The sequence below is a fragment of the Etheostoma spectabile genome, unplaced genomic scaffold (genome assembly GCF_008692095.1).
Source record: "Etheostoma spectabile isolate EspeVRDwgs_2016 unplaced genomic scaffold, UIUC_Espe_1.0 scaffold00018611, whole genome shotgun sequence".
NCBI lineage: Eukaryota > Metazoa > Chordata > Actinopteri > Perciformes > Percidae > Etheostoma > Etheostoma spectabile.
This window is the reverse complement of record NW_022604349.1, coordinates 425,112-438,501: the sequence shown is the minus strand read 5'-3', so window position 1 is coordinate 438,501 and position 13,390 is coordinate 425,112. Positions and strand designations below refer to the sequence as shown.

The 13,390-nt window shown below is 38.5% G+C and overlaps 1 non-coding gene across 1 annotated transcript; it reads left to right on the top strand.

Annotated features, from left to right (window-relative positions):
* The first annotated feature begins 4,122 nt into the window (after window positions 1–4,122).
* On the top strand, window positions 4,123–4,194 carry trnaq-uug (transfer RNA glutamine (anticodon UUG)). Its single transcript has one exon. It is a non-coding gene; the product is annotated as a tRNA-Gln (tRNA).
* The last annotated feature ends 9,196 nt before the right edge of the window (window positions 4,195–13,390 follow it).

Genomic DNA, 13,390 nt, shown 5'->3' with positions numbered 1-13,390 from the left:
TTTCCCTTAACAACCCAGGAGTAAAGCTGTTCACCTCTAATCTGCTTTACTTTCTGCGCTACACATCTGCTCCCTCTGCCAAGGTCACAAAACAAGAGGAAGACATAACAAAGTGTGGTAGTGATCCACCACAGCCCCCACCTGAGGAAAGACTTGACCCTGGGACACCACAGAGCACAGATACAAAACCTCAACTCCTCTTTTCACCCATCCAGCACCCCTCTAACCCTCTTACCAACCCCGAATCCTTTGAGGAGCCATCGCTGTCTCCACTCACCCTTTCCCCTCTTTCCCCTACCCCCATGTTGGAGTTCACTGACCGCATGAATCACCTGGTAGATGCTGGAACCAAATATACACCCCTTCCTTCCCCCATCACTCAACCTCTGGCAAAAGTAAAACGCCGGGCTCCTCTGCCAGGAAGTAAACAAACTCTCTCCACTCAGACTGATAAGGACGCTTGTGTGCAAAATCCAGTAAGCATGACCTGATATGTGCCGGGCCTTGGCTCCAGGCCTAGAGACACTCATGACTTTTTCCAAGACAAGCCCGGGCCCTGTGGATTCAACTCTTCCTCAATTTATGTTGTGATAGGTAATAGGAAAAGAATGGTGAATAAGCACTTAACTGCAAACTTAGAAAATTTAGCATCCACTCCTCGTCAGCTACATCCTGTCCCAAAAAATGAAAACACACTAACACTAGCCTTACTAAACGTCAGGTCTTTGGCAGGAAAATCCTTTTTAATCAATGATTTTATTCTCAAACACAATCTAGATTTTATGTTTTTAACTGAAACCTGGTTAGACCATAATAACAGTGCTGCTGTTCTCATCGAGTCAGCTCCCCCTAATTTCAGTTTTATGAGCGAGAATAGAGTGAATAAGAAAGGAGGTGGAGTCGCCATTTTGTTTAATGACTCATTCCACTGTATGCAAATATGCTATGGAAGTTTTGCTTCTTTTGAATATGTTGCTCTTCAATTAAGATCTTCCCCTCAAGCGATGTTTCTAAATATCTACAGGCCACCTAAATATTGTGCAACCTTCATTGATGACTTCACTGAACTGCTGTCTATAATCTGTATAAACTTTGATTGTGTAATCATTGCGGGTGATTTTAACATTCATGTTGACAACCCCCAGGACAGGGGGACCAAAGAACTGTGTTGTGTTTTTGAGAACTATGGACTGACTCAGCATGTAACAGAGCCCACGCACAATAAGGGGCACACTCTGGACTTGATTGTCTCAAAGGGTCTGAACATTTCCAAGGTTGTGGTGACTGACGTTGCTCTCTCTGATCATTCCTGTGTTTTCTTTAACGGCACTATCTCTGTGCCCAAAAGTGTCCAAACAAAGATAATCAGAAATCGGTATATCACTGAAAACACCAGTGAAACATTTATTCAGCTTTTCTCCTCCACACCCGCCCTCTCTGGGCTCTCAGTCACTGAGCTTGTAGATAATTTCAACTGTAAAATTACAAATGTTATTGATGCCATTGCTCCCACTAAGGTCAAAGTTGTCTCTGGTAAGAAAAGATCTCCATGGAGAAATGTCCTACTGGTGAGAACAGAAAAAAGAGAGTGTAGGAAAGCTGAACGAAGGTGGCGAAAAACAAATCTTCTGGTCCATTATAACACCTATAAAGAGAGACTTCGCATTTATAATTTGGAACTGAGGAATGCAAGAAGGTCCTTCTTCTCTGATATTATCTCTAGAAACAATAATAATTCACGTGCTTTGTTTGCTACTGTTGATAGGTTAACAAACCCTCCAGTACCAGTAGCATCTGAACTTTTATCTACCAAGGCCTGCAATGACTTTGCCTCCTTCTTCAAAGACAAAATTCAAAAGATTAGACAAACAGTCAGTGCCTCCATATCAAGTTCAGGATATGTGTTGTCACAGTGTTCAAGCAAAAATAGTTCCAATATGACAGAATTTCACACGATCAATCATACAAACCTGGAGGACATTATTCAACATCTGAAAACCTCGACCTGTTGCCTTGATATTCTACCAACGGGACTTTTCAAAAATGTTTCCAATTGTTTGACTTCTGATCTTCTACAGATTGTGAACACATCTCTTCTTTCAGGAATCTTTCCACAGGCCCTGAAAACTGCAGTAATCAAGCCACTCTTAAAAAAGAACAACCTAGACAAGTCACTAATGAGCAACTATAGGCCAATATCAAACCTTCCGTTTTTAAGTAAAATCATTGAAAAAGTAGTCTTTCAACAACTCAACCATTTCTTGTCACTAAGCAACAGTTTTGATACCTTTCAGTCGGGTTTCCGACCACACCACAGCACTGAAACGGCTCTTGTCAAAGTCTTTAATGACATCCACCTTAACACAGATAATGGCAAAATTTCAATCTTAGTATTACTTGATCTCAGTGCTGCATTTGACACGGTCGACCATGACATACTACTAGACCGATTGGAAAACTGCGTTGGCCTTTCTGGCTTAGTACTAAACTGGTTTGAATCCTACCTAAAGAATAGGGATTACTTTGTGTCTATAGGTAATTATGCATCTGAGCGTACAAATAAGACGTGCGGAGTTCCGCAAGGCTCCATTCTGGGGCCTCTTCTGTTTAACATCTACATGCTTCCGCTGGCTCAGATTATGGAGAAAAACAAAATAAGTTACCATAGTTATGCGGACGACACACAAATTTACATAACCTTATCGCCAGGGGACTATAGTCCAATACAAAAACTGACTAAGTGCATCGAACAAATTAACAACTGGATGTGCCAGAACTTTCTGAAATTAAATGAAGGAAAAACTGAGGTGGTTGTTTTTGGAAAAAAAGAGGAACGATTAAAAGTCGGCGCTCAGCTTCAAACAACAATTTTAAAAACAACAGACAAAGCCAGAAATCTGGGTGTAGTCATGGACTCAGACCTGAATTTTAACAGCCACATTAAGGCAATTACAAAGTCAGCCTACTATCACCTAAAGAACATATCAAGGGTTAAAGGACTTATGTGTAAACAGGACTTAGAAAAACTGGTCCATGCTTTCATCTTCAGTAGACTTGACTACTGTAACGGGGTCTTTACAGGTCTCCCTAAAAAATCAATCAGACAGCTACAGCTGATTCAGAACGCTGCTGCTCGGGTCCTCACTAAGACCAAGAGACTGGATCACATCACTCCAGTTCTGAAGTCTTTACACTGGCTTCCTGTGTCTCAAAGAATTGATTTCAAAGTACTCTTGCTAGTTTATAAATCCCTTAACGGTTTAGGTCCAAAATACATTTCTGATCTGCTACTACACTATGACCCCCCCAGACCTCTCAGGTCATCTGGGACAGGTCTACTTTCTGTCCCCAGAGTCAGAACTAAACAGGGTGAAGCAGCTTTCAGTTTCTATGCTCCTCATATCTGGAACAAACTCCCAGAAACCTGCAGATCCGCTGCTACTCTCAGTTCTTTTAAATCAAGGCTGAAGACCTTTCTTTTTGATGCTGCCTTTCTTTAAATGACTGCTCATTTCTTTAAATTTCTTATGCTGCACTGTAACTTTTATTCTTGTGTTTTATGTGTCCTAATGTTTCTATTTTGTTTTTAACTGTCTATTCATGTGTTTTATTAATTTTTAATGTTTATGATTTTTAACTGTTTGTACTTGTGTTTTATCTGTTTAACTGATTTTGTGTAAAGCACTTTGAATTGCCCTGTTGCTGAAATGTGCTATACAAATAAAGCTGCCTTGCCTTACTGTGTACAAACACATGGGAACTTTACATGTGTTGACAATAAAGATGCTCAAGAAACACTCAACTTGCAATTGTGTTTCTTTCCCAACTTCATGTCCTCTTAAATACAAAGGACTGCTAAGTTCTTTATTACCAATTTCATGTCTCAGACATTAGTTCCAGATGAAAACACTAGTTGTCAGAAGTGGGATTTGAACCCATGCCTCCAATGGAGACTGCAATCTGAACACAGCGCCTTGGCCATCCTGACTGATACATCAAATGTAATGCTTAGTTTACTAAATGACTTAAGTTAGCCAGTAATTGTTGTGTGCCTTCAATAGCATAAGTGTTAATATTATGGAAGAAGCTGCCTGGCAAACCAATATTGCCTTTCAGAACAGTGATTCCATGGTGTAATGGTAAGCACTCTGGACTTTGAATCCAGCGATCCGAGTTCAAGTCTCGGTGGAATCTGGTTTTAAGCCAGAGTACTGGTGAAATAAAAAAATCAACCTCTACACTTTCCAGATCTAGGCTAACGGGTAAAATATTCTTGGCTGTTGGACTGAAAACAGTATGTTGGTGGTGGCATGTACTTCATGTTAACTTGAAGGAGCTCCATATTTAGACTAAGTTGAACATATTGTAGATTTTTCCACAATGTTGACCATGACTTTTTAGATTTTTTGTCATAATATACTATGACCTTTATGAATTTTTTGACATACTAAACTATGACTTTTATGAATTTTTTCAACATACTATGACACCTTCTGAAAAGGGGGAATTAGCTCAAATGGTAGAGCGCTTGCTTAGCATGCGAGAGGTAGTGGGATCAATGCCCACATTCTCCAGAGGACTTTATATTCTTCTTGTTTTACAACAAGAACAATAAATTTGGACTTGTTACGACATACTACTCTACGACTTTTTAGGAATATTTTGAAATACTTTTAAGGAAGTGACTATGACTTTTTATGTTTTTGTTGACATACTATCCTATGACTTTTTATGAAATTTTCGACATACTATACTATGACTTTTCATGACTTTTTATGAATTTTTGACATACTCTACTATGAATTTTTTCAACATACTATGACACCTTCTGAAAAGGGGGAATTAGCTCAAATGGTAGAGCGCTTGCTTAGCATGCGAGAGGTAGCGGGATCAATGCCCGCATCCTCCGGAGGACTTTAGATTCTTCTTGCTTTACAACAAGAACTATAAATCTGGACTTGTTACGACATACTACGCTACAACTTTTTAGGAATATTTCGACATATTATACTATGACTTTTTATGTGTTTGTTGACATACTATCCTATAACTTTTTTGAGATACTATACCATGACTTTCATGATTTTTTTGTCATACTAAACCATGACTTTTTATAAATATTTCGACATACTATACTATGATTTTTTTTGATTTTTTTGTTATACTAAACTCTGACTTTTCATGACATTTTATGAATTTTTGTCATACTAAACTATGACTTTTTATGAATTTTTGACACTACTCTGACTTTTTATGACATTTTATGAATATTTTGTCATACTATAGTATGACTTTATGAATTTTTGACATGTTATAGTATAACTTTTTTTTAATATTTGTCATATTATACTATGACTTTTATGAATTTTTTGACATACTAAACTATGACTCATGATTTTTTTGTCATACTATACTATGACTTTTTATAAATATTTCGACATACTATAGTATGATTTTTTATGAATTTTTCGACATACTATACTATGACTTTTTAATGACATTTAATGAATTTTTGTCATAATATACTATGACTTTTATGAATTTTTTGAACATACTATGACACTTTTCGAAAAGGGGGAATTAGCTCAAATGGTAGAGCGCTTGCTTAGCATGCGAGAGGTAGCGGGATTCTTGCTTTACAACAAGAACTATAAATCTGGACTTGTTACGACATGCTATACTACGACTTTTTAGGAATATTTCGACATATTATACTATGACTTTTCATGTTTTTGTTGACATACTATCCTAAACTATGACTTTTTATAAATATTTTGACATACTCTAATATGACTTTTTATTATTTTTTGTTATAGTAAACTCTGACTTTTAATGACATATTATGAATTTTTGTCATACTAAACTATGACGTTTATGAATTTTTGACATGTTATACTGTGACTTTTTATGATTTTTTTACATACTATACTCTGACTTTTTATTACATTTTATGAATATTTTGTCATACTATACTATGACTTTTATGAATTTTCGACACATTATACTATGATACTATACTTATACTATGACTTTTTATGACCTTTTTTGACATACTATACTATGTCTTTTTAGGAATATTTCTACATACTATACTGTGACTTTTTATGAATATTTTGACGTACTATACTATGAGTTACTACGAGGCTTTGAAGACTAAAATTAATTTGTGGATGAAAATATATTTCAAACTGAATCATTGTTTTTTTTGACACACACACACACACAAGCATACGCACACACACTTTATGAATAAACCTCAGATAGTTCAACCTGTTTTATTAGGAAGTTGTTTTACACTCTTTCAAAATAAAACATTCATGCAACAAAACTTAAATAAGGTGCTCAGGTTTTAAAACGGACGCAAACAGAAAAATAAAAACAAAACGGAGTTCTTCTGTTCTCCAACAAGAAATTAGGACGAATAAAAGGATCTGTGTCTGTCTTCATGATATCGGGTTGGTCCTCTGATCTGTCACCCTGTGATTAGTCCCCGTCTTCTCCCTTTGATCTGTCCCCGTCTTCTCCCTTTGATCTGTCCCTGTCTTTTCCCTCTGATATGTCCCCATCTTCTCCCTCTGATATGTCCCTGTCTTCTCCCTCTGATATGTCCCGTCTTCTTCCACGGATCTGTCCCCGTCTTTTCCCTCTGATGTGTCCCTGTCTTCTCCCTCTGATATGTCCCCGTCTTCTCCCTTTGATATGTCCCTGTCTTCTCCCATGCATCTGTCCCCGTTTTCTCCCTCTGATCTGTCCCCATCTTCTCCTACAGATCTGTCCCTGTCTCCTCCTCTGATCTGTCCCCACACTGAAAAAAATGTTATGTTGAATTTACCCAATTTTATTATGGTAAGTGGTTGCACGAAATAAATTCATCTAAATCCAGATATATTTTATAAGTTGACTGTATTTATATTTAGTACGTTGTTTTTACTAAATTGTTTTTAGTCATTTTAAATTAATTAATTATGTGTATTTTAGCTTAACTATTTTGAGTACAAATTACAAATTATTTTTAGGTTCAGTATGCTAAAATTAATTATGTGAATTCAGATCAATTAAATTGTTTAACTTCTACATACTAAAATTAGGTTAAATCAATTTACTTTATGTATTATAGTATCTTAACTTTCATTAATATTCAGACAAATAAAGCAAACCAAATATTGTGCACTCTTACTTTATTCGATTTTTTTCTCTCCCAAACAAGAGTGCCAGCAATGTAACTCAATGATAACAATTTTTTACATTGCTGTCTTATGACAAAATATACAACAACAATTATAATAAAAAACAATGTACCATTCATAACAGAAGAAATACAACAACAAATGTACCACAACAGCTAGAAGACCGCAAACACTGAGGACCCAATGTGAGATTACAATAAACCGCCAACATTTACATCGGGTCAATATTATTCCCTCTATTCCAGAAACACAAATAACAAAATACACCAGTACTATACTTAACAAAAAATACTACAGTACCAGAACCATCCACAGATGGAACACATCACACATTGAGGAACTGATGCTGAGGTTACAAAAAAACTGCAAACACTTAGATTCAAAGAATACCTTAATAGAAGAAAAGACCGTAATATCTCAAAATAGATTTTAAGCTTAGCTGAGGTGGAAAATACTGACAAATGAAAACAAAGGAGGCTGTAACCTCACATTACTACATGAAACTAAAATAAATGTCACAATTCCATCCTGTTTTGTACCTTCTGGGCTTCATTTCACATCATGCTTAATGTTTTCTATCAGCTCCCAAATCAGAAAAAAAACAATGCAGCTTGGGAGGGTTCACAAGAGTGGCTGAAAAAAATCCTACAGTCCAGAAATAATTTTGATTTTTAGTCCAAGGACTTTGGGGGAAAGCCTTTCACCATCCATCTGCAAGAGCACTTTCTGAATAAATTCAAAGGTGTATTTCAGCTCTTTGGGGTAAGCCATGTTCAGTACATAGATGATTCCCAGCATCATTGCACATGCTTGGGCTACAGATCCAATGTTGTCTAGAATGATTACTCCTTCAACGTAAATGCCAATGTCATCATGAGGTCCAATTTCTCCACCCTCCTTGTTGATGACATATATGCCCATGGTGGATTTCTGAAGGTCTGTCTGGATGTCATCTCCTTCAATGTCCTGTATATTTGAAGAAAATAGGGGAAAAAAGAAAACATATTTATGTAATAGATTTTAATAACATAAATACAAAAACTCTTTATATTTACAAAATACTTAAAACATTATCTATAATACAAGACAGTACATGTGACTAACAAATCTGTTTACAATAACTTGCCTTGTACTCCCGAATGAGATGTCCAAAATCCTCGCCAAGGTAGCTGCAAAGTGCCTTTAGGACTGTTGCCCTTTTAAGATTGACATCACTCTGTGCCTGTTTAAAAGGATAACAATTATTAGAATATTAATACATAAATTTTTTAATTCTAAATTTTTTAATTCTTGAAATTGTAGAATAAATCCAACATGTGGTAACCTCAAAAATATATTCACAATGACTTTATTATACAAAATATAAATAGACTGCCCCATTTTGCTAATGAATGTTAATGAATTGTGACTTTTGTAAAATGTCAGGTCTGATTGTGTAGGGCGATAGCACTATTGTAACTTCTACAGTGGTGTGAAAAAGTGTTTGCCCCCTTCCTCATTTCCTGTTCCTTTGCATGTTTGTCACACTTAAGTGTTTCGGAACATCAAACCAATTTAAACAATAGTCAAGGACAACACAAGTAAACACAAAATGCAATTTGTAAATGAAGGTGTTTATTATTAAAGGTGGAAAAAAATCCAAACCATTATGGCCCTGTGTGAAAAAGTGATTGCCCCCTAAACCTAATAACTGGTTGGGCCACCCTTGGCAGCAACAACTGCAACCAAGCGTTTGCGATAACGTGCAATGAGGCTTTTACAGCGTCTTGGACGAATTTTGGCCCACTCATCTTTGCAGAATTGTCCTAATTCAGTTACATTAGAAGGTTTTCGAGCATGAACAGCCTTTTTAAGGTCATACCACAACATCTCAATAGGATTCAGGTCAGGACTTTGGCTAGGCCACTCCAAAGTCTTCATTTTGTTTTTCTTCAGCTATTCGGTGGTGGACTTGCTGGTGTGTTTAGGATCATTGTCCTGCTGCAGAACCCAAGTTCGTTTCAGCTTGAGTACACGAACAGATGGTCGGACATTCTCCTTCAGCATCTCTTGGTAGACAGCAGAATTCATAGTTCCTTTTATCACGGCAAGTCTTCCAGGTCTTGAAACAGCAAAACAGCCCAAGACCATCACACTACCACCACCATATTTTACTGTTGGTATAATGTTCTTTTTATGAAATGCAGTGTTCCTTCTACGCCAGATATACTTGGACACACACCTTCCAAAGAGTTCCACTTTTGTCTCATCGGTCCACAGAATGTTGTCCCAAAAGTCTTGGGGATCATCAAGATGTGTTGTGGAGAAATTGAAACGAGCTTTGATGTTCTTTTTGCTCAACATTGCTTTGAGGAACAGAAGACTTAGATTCAAAAGTTGATATGAGAGGGGAAACATATAAAGAAGTACAGAAGATTATAAGCTGCTCTGCCAAAATGATTTCAAATGCCTTGAAATGACATCCAAAGCCTGACCGACGTGGGAAACAACCAAAGGACACATTGACTGGCCAAAGGAGAAATGGAGCAACATTCTGGGGACTGATGAGAGGGAAACTGTTCTTTTTGGGTCTAGGAGCCGCAGACAGTTTGTCCTCCGACCCCCCTGCACTGAAATCAAGCCCCAGTCCACTGTGAAGACAGTAAAGCGTGCTGGTTATGGGATGTTTCTCATACTGTGGTGTTGGGCCTGTTTATCACATACCAGGGATCATGGATCAGTTCCAATACATCAGAATACTTGAAGAGGTCACGTTGCCTTATGCTGAAGAGGAAATGCCTTTGAAACGGGTCTTTCAACAATACAAGGACCCAAACACACCAGGAAGGAGCAAAGTCTTGGTTCCAGATGAACCAGATTGATGTTATAGAGCGGCCAGCCCAACCCCTGGACCTCAATCCCAGAGAACACTTGTGGGGTGACATCATAAATGCTGTTTCTGAGTCCAGACCCAGTAATGCAGAGGAATTATGGGATGTAGTTCAATGGTCCTGGGCTGGGATAGAAGGTTTTGCATACAAAGATGTAATAATTGGTCGAAATGAGGGTGGCCTCCTACACCTTCCCCCAAAAAATACATGCATGTCCATTGATCTGCGTTTGTATATCACCAGACAGAGTGAGTGAGTTAGTAAGGCGCCATGGTGGAGCGAGCTAAGTAAAACCAGAAGCATCGTTCACAGCATGTCTGTGTCTAAGTTCCACTGCTGCAGAACCATGGTAACCATGGTAATGCAGCACTATCACTATTTTCTTTGAGGAATTACGGTATAATATATAAATCCTAAAAGACATTTGTGAAGCCCTCTGTGTGCATTCATTAATATTGAGATTAGATTTCTGGGACTCTTCAGTCTGGAGTACCCTCTTTCCTTCACTCACCTCCTCCCTGACACCTTTCCTCTTGCCCTCCTTCTTCTTCTTCTCCTCCGTCTCCTTGTGTTTCTGCATGTACTCGGCGATAAGGTCCAGGTCCAGGTTGTCTTGTGGCTCCCATGTGTTCTCCTCACTGGAAAGGTGAGTGCAGACAGAAGAACATCTCCTCACACTTTGATTTCAGACAATCCATTCTCACTCTAATTATCATTCCTTTTATTCCTTTTTTCTATTGCCATCTTGTAAGGTTAGTTAAGGTTAGTTGTGGGTCTGCAACGTAGTGTCAAAATACCAAACCTTCAACTTTGAGGGCATAATACCATGCTGACACTTATTTGCAATATGTGAATATATTATATATCTCAGGACCAAGAACACCAAGCATTAATATTATAGACTCATACTTACTCTGAGAACCCCTTCCATTTCAGCAGAAACTCTACTCTTCCCTTCACCACTCTGCGGTCCAAAACCTTCTCCACCACATACTCCTCTTCTTCCTCTTCCACCTCCTTCTCCTTCTTCTTGCCCTTCTTGCCCATCTTTCCTGCTCTGGTCGCCAGCTTGCCGTCTGCTGAAGGTGCCTTTAGTAGACCCAAGGAGGGAGGGGGGGGGGGACATGCAGAGATAATGATACAAGAGTTAGAAGAACTAATGGGAGGTGTGAGTGAATTCTAGTTGACCATGTTTTACTAGATTTAAACCTTCTGTTTGAATGGAGAAAATGCAAGGGCTGATGAGGGGACCAACCCATAGGACTCCAGAGTACGGCTGCACAATTAATCTAATTTTAATCACGATCACGATTTTGACTTCCCACGATCAAATTTGATCAAGCAATTTTTTTAAATGCGTCATTTCATAGAACGCACCATGTTTTTTTGCATAGCGCATCTACCGCTCCGTAAACAACTGTCTGATCATGAGCCAGTCAGAGTTGTTCCCTGCAAGGCGTAGCTTAGTTTCTAGATGGAGACAGTCACACAGGACAGAGTAACGGGAGGAAAACTCCACAGATAGCAGTCGGTCTCAAGGTTTACCAGTTTACCAGTAAACGCAACATTTTGTCACTCAGAGAACAGCAGTGACCAGTGCTAGTGTGCTAGGGTGCTAGTGTCTGTTAGCTAACAAATCTCTAGGGCCCGAGCAATATTTTTCCTCTAGGTTGCTGCCTCTCCACAAACGAAGCAATGTTGTTTATATCGACATGGTTTCTTCTATAAAGCCGTGCCTGTGTTTGGATCTCTCCTCTTACTCTCCGTGCATCCCCGCCTCCATGGCTCCCAGCAAAAGGGACAGAGCAGCGACAGCGCCAGTGTCACGCTTCTGACATTTGTCCACAGTTTTAATTGTTATTAATACAGCTGTTTATTGTTAAGCATGAGAGGCAAACCTGTATTTGTACCAGTGTTTCCACGGTAACTCTGCTATCGCCAGTCGCCTATCATTCATAATGAGTCAGCCGTCTCTATGTGAGCACGTCTACCCCCCCCCCCCCTCCCCTCCCTAGCTCTTTTAATCAGTTAGTTTAAAAACAAGTGAAGGAGCTTTCACAGAGATACTTTTTTTTTTTTTTTTTATATATCCTAGACTATTATTTCAGATAATTTTCCTTTCCATGTGTTGCAGCTGTATGTCTACATAAGAGGAATGTAGCACATTATTATGATGATTCGGATGTGAAAGCAGTTATAAATAGTGACACAAAATATAAATTTGACAATAAAAGTTGTTTGGTTAACAACAACAAATAATTGTGATAATAATCGTGATCACAATATTGATCAAATTGATCGTGATTAGCATTTTGGCCATAATCGTGCAGCCCTAACTCAGAGTTCTGCATTCATAACGGACTGGAGGAAACGTAGTATTGGTTGAATGTACTTGTAGATAGATAGATAGACAGATAGATACTATAGATAGATAGATAATTTAGATATAGATAGATACTATGGATAGATACAATAGATAGACATGATAGATAGATAGATAGATACTATATAGATAGATAGATACTTTATTCATCCCAAATGAAAATTTAATGGCAAGACAACATAACAAAAACATATACACACATATAAACATAGTGCACTCTTGAAATATTACAACTTCTTTAGACAAATTGTAAAATTTTGACTACTTCAGGATTTTCTTTCTTGAAAAATGGACTGCTAATTAGCCTGTTACCTTCTGCCCGAGGCTGCTAGCATATAAAACTCCTCTCAAACTGACTAATAACACGGAAAAATAACGTTAAATCAGACAACAAAACACACATTAGAAAAGAGCTGAGACTTTAACGCTAGCAGTTAGCCACGAAGCTAACAGCGGAGCTAGACGTTAGCTTCGTGGCTAACAGCGGAGCTAGACGTTAGCTTCGTGGCTAACAGCGGAGCTAGAAGCTAGCCACGAAGGTAACAACGGAGCTAGCAGGTAGCCACAGGTAAGTGCGGAGCTAGCGGAGGAGCTAGCAGTTAGCCATGAAGCTAATAGCGGGGCTAGCAGTTAGCCACGAAACTAATTGTGGAGCTAACAAAGGAGCTAGCCCGGTGTGTTAACGCATGCGCCGCTCGGGCTTCTATTCGCTTATTGTTCGCACGCACTCTGGCTGCCGTGTAACAGAGCAGTTATTAAGATATTTACCTGAACGCGTGCGGGTTCACCTGCAGCTCTGTCTCCGAAAAAACTCACCTAGAAGCTCGACAGCAAATAAAACACAGCTATCCCGCCGCCAGCCCCAAACTTCCGGTTTACCTTAAATCAGGGCTTTTCAGATTAAAAGTCTAAAAGACAGAAGGCCGCCGCCTTCAGGTCATGTAAATAAT